Source organism: Dipteris shenzhenensis, chromosome 16 (genome assembly GCF_047967505.1).
Source record: "Dipteris shenzhenensis isolate YYH24624 ecotype China chromosome 16, Dip_SZ_1.0, whole genome shotgun sequence".
Lineage (NCBI taxonomy): Eukaryota > Viridiplantae > Streptophyta > Polypodiopsida > Gleicheniales > Dipteridaceae > Dipteris > Dipteris shenzhenensis.
The window spans coordinates 3,815,210-3,818,997 of NC_141611.1; the positions used below are offsets into that span (position 1 = coordinate 3,815,210).

Here is a 3,788-nt window from a genome sequence, read left to right on the forward strand (position 1 = left end):
TCCTTTCATGTTACATATACTAAGTCCTTCTCACTCACAAATTATGCAAAGTTTTCTTTGTAGTCTTTTAGGCTTGAAAATTTTCAATGAAAAATTAAATTGGCACACATCTTGAAATCTATGCACTACTTCTATATATCAATATCTGCATGGTGTTAAAAAATCACAAACAAACTTGCATTTTAAATGTTCAAAATTGAACATGTCATAGGTTAGAGATATCTTTCATTAAATTTATGAAGTGTTTAAGCTTCTCAATTAGTTTTTCAATTAGGATGGATTTTTTGGTATGAAAAGTAGAAAACTAATGAAACCTTTATTTTATGCTTTCGATGGACAAGGATGAACAATGCCATGTTCATTGAGCTTCCCTAAGACTAAGCCCACCCTTTGTTATGTAGCTAGTTGGAAACATATTTTCATGTAAAACAAAGCCAATATGAAAATGGATATTAGATTGGCTATTACTCTCTACCACAAAGTATTACTAAAAGAGGAATCACTTCTTGGTCACATGGATGGATTCTGGAGAGGATATCACTAAAATCATGTGCATGCGAGTGACCTCTTATGTGCTAACATTAGCATTGTGAAGAAAATCCTCTCACTCAAGTTTCAAGTGACACTTTAAATTAAAGGGGGATTGGCGGGCATTTGCTTTTTAGAACCTCTTCCTATACCTTACATAGTGCTACATTCTTCACTTCTTTATTGGATAAGAGAGTTTATTTGTAATGGAGGGTACATGTACTTGTCTGAATATGAAGAGGACTTTAGTCAATGATTAAGGAATAGATTCAGATTCTAGTCGGTGGAAGTAAAGTTTCATAAAAAAAACTTGAAATATTAAAACTTTAACACTGAGATTCTTTATAACTGCCTCCATAGCATAGTGGTAGTGCGTTCGCTTCGTAAGCGAAAGGTCGTGAGTTCGATCCTCGCTGGGGGCTCCGTGATAGTGAAACCAGTACTTGTCAAACGTTTTTGTCGTTACTCGACGAAAAACCATGGTTCGGAATTTTTTAAATGGTTGATTCCGCAGGGAAAGGGTAGCGACCATTCAACAATTTTTAGAGGTACGGATTGTTGTCAATTTCATTTCCTTTTAATGCTTGCGTATTCTCTCATATTTCCTACGTTTACATACGTGCTGCCTCATCCACTTTTACAAAAGGCTTGTCGACGGTAAGATGCCTCTTCAACAGGACGAATAAAAACCTTGGCATTCTCCCTGATTAAACTTGTATCCTAAGGTATAGACTTGCAAATGTCTCATCGAGGTGGTGGCGGATGGAGCAGGACAATCGCATTCATGCTGATGCAAATGTCTTGCTAACGTGGAGCCAGCTGTGGAGGAACTAAACGTGGAGAAAGGCTACAGAGAGGATGAGAAGTAGAGGTTAGCTGCGTTGGATACATTTGCATTGTCTTGTTGGCGACATACATAATCGCGTGTTGATTGCCACTTCTCAGGTTCGAGCAAGTCGCTGAGTCGCGGTTCGCAGCTGTGTCCAGTATATCCAAATAAGTGTGGAATTGCCTGTAGTGGTAGCAGGCGCTGGGCTGTGGTAATAAGTGTGGAATTGCCTGTAGTGGTAGCAGGTTGTTGTTGTTGTTGTGGATGTCTCTGCCTGTTCGCTGCAAAGAGTAGTTGTGTTGCGAAGGCATTCTAAAATCCGCTATTCGAATCACGAAGACTATTGTTGTGGCTCTAAAACGCTATCGTTAAGACTAGAGTCTTAATGCTAGAATGGTAGAGTATGAAAAGAATGGTTTTTTGCAGCAGAATATGAAACGAATAGCTACAGTCTTAGTCTTAGTACTCGAATGGCAGAGTATGAAATGAATGGTTTTTCGCAGCAGAGTATGAAACGAATGGCTGCAGTCTTAATTCGTAACTCATACTTTGGGGGCATAATAAAACTCATGGGGGCGAATGCTGGATTGTGTTGTTCCTAATGGGGGGCGCCTACTCGAATGCTGGATTGTGTTGTTACTATGTCGGTGCGCGGGGGTTTTGGGCTTTAGATTGGACTTATATTTTGGCACGTGAATTTTCTAGGAGAAATGTTGGCCTTTGAACTATGCTCATTTGAATCGTATGATGTAAGTTATGGTTTTTTTTTGCCCGGTACAAAGCCTTTCATTCATGAATCAGCATTGATTTGATTGGTAGGTTGTATGTTGAGCAACATTGATTTGATTGATATGATGTATGTTGTAGGCTCTCTTGATATCTACACTGGTGCAAACTCAACAATGCAACATCCCAGTCTACTGAACTTCAAGTTTGCCACAATACCAGCACAAGAGACGTTCAAATTCAAGTAGACCACTGTTTCAAATTTAAATACTTTATATGGAAACTGAGAAGAATGCTTTGCCATTTTTTTGTTGATGCTGTTTGTATCTCAGGAGGAAAAGCCAACATGCACGACCCCAAGTAAAAGGTCAATTGATGTACGAAGCAAAGCTTCAATTGAGGAACTGCGCCCCCCCATGCATTGAATTCAAAGATGCAGCAAATTGCTCCTCGCCACATTTTTGAAAGTGGTACTCTTCTAAAGCCAATGAGAATTGGCTGCCAAGGAATCCAAAATACCATTGCTAAAGGACAATAGAGTACCTCTTGTAATAGTGAACTGAATGCAGTCGGTGAACTCTAAATTCATGCAAGGATTTCCTAAATTCACTTAAAATAAGCCCCAAATGAAGAGTAAACCGTACCTAAAGCCTCAGCCATGGGATTGAATCTTTGAAATGGTATCTCTTCGAATGTGTGTTGTACTTCTCCTTACTAGCTTTATAAGGTGAGGGAGAGAGAGAGAGAGAGAGGGAAAGAGAGGAGAGGGGTCTACTTTCTTGTAAAACTTATAATACAACTCCGATGAGCATGATACCAAGGGCAACTTTTTTTCATTTTTCGATCTAAAATTCCCATGTCAAAAACCAATTCGCATTGCACTTTATAAAGTCACATTAATGAAGTAGACCTTCTATAAGGGCAATACTTGATTATTGCATAAACTCACATTAATTGAATAGACCTAAACCTAACTTGATCTAACCTAATAATGTAGTTTAGCCAAACCTAGTCTAGGGGGGAGAGAGAAGAGGCTATCCGAGAGAGGCACGCAAGAGAGAGGTATAACACGGGAGGGGGGGCGAGGAGAGGGAAGGTGAAGGAAGGTTTTGCATTTTCGTGATGATGGGCATTTGTTTTTGCCTGCTTGTTACAGGAAGCTAATCTTTTACCTCTTCTTGTAGTCCTTCTCTTTTTCTAGTACAACTTTGGTAAAAAGAGATGATGGTCATTGGTAAGATGATTGTTTGAATGAGGATTAGTCGATTCTAGATCTAGGTTTTGGGTGCTTTTATTGAGAAAGATGATGGTTTGAATGACAAATTAGTTCCCCCAGACAAGTAGAATGCACTTTTTCATCCTTGGTAGATGAATGCCACAAAATTGGAGTTCCTTCCATCTTTACTTCGTGGTTTCTACCAAAGCGCCATCGATGATAATAGCTTTCATACTTGCATTGTTGTCACGAGGTGTCAAACAATAGGGAGAAATGGAAGTCGCTTAAAAATAGCAAAGTTTCATATGTGAAGCATTTGGGAAGTTTGTGATGGTTGAACTCCACAAAGATGATTAATAGGCAATCTACACTAATTAATAGCATGAGAAGCTACAAATACGTTCGAAAGGAGTAGTTGTAGCTTGAATGAAGAGAATGTGGACCACTTTTTTATTATCTTTTGTCACCCCTACCCTTCACATTCGTATA

At 39.0% G+C, this 3,788-nt stretch overlaps 1 non-coding gene across 1 annotated transcript; it reads left to right on the forward strand.

The window, feature by feature from the left end:
- Positions 1 to 878: 878 nt before the first annotated feature.
- TRNAT-CGU (transfer RNA threonine (anticodon CGU)) lies at positions 879 to 950 on the forward strand. Its single transcript has one exon. It is a non-coding gene; the product is annotated as a tRNA-Thr (tRNA).
- Positions 951 to 3,788: the final 2,838 nt, after the last annotated feature.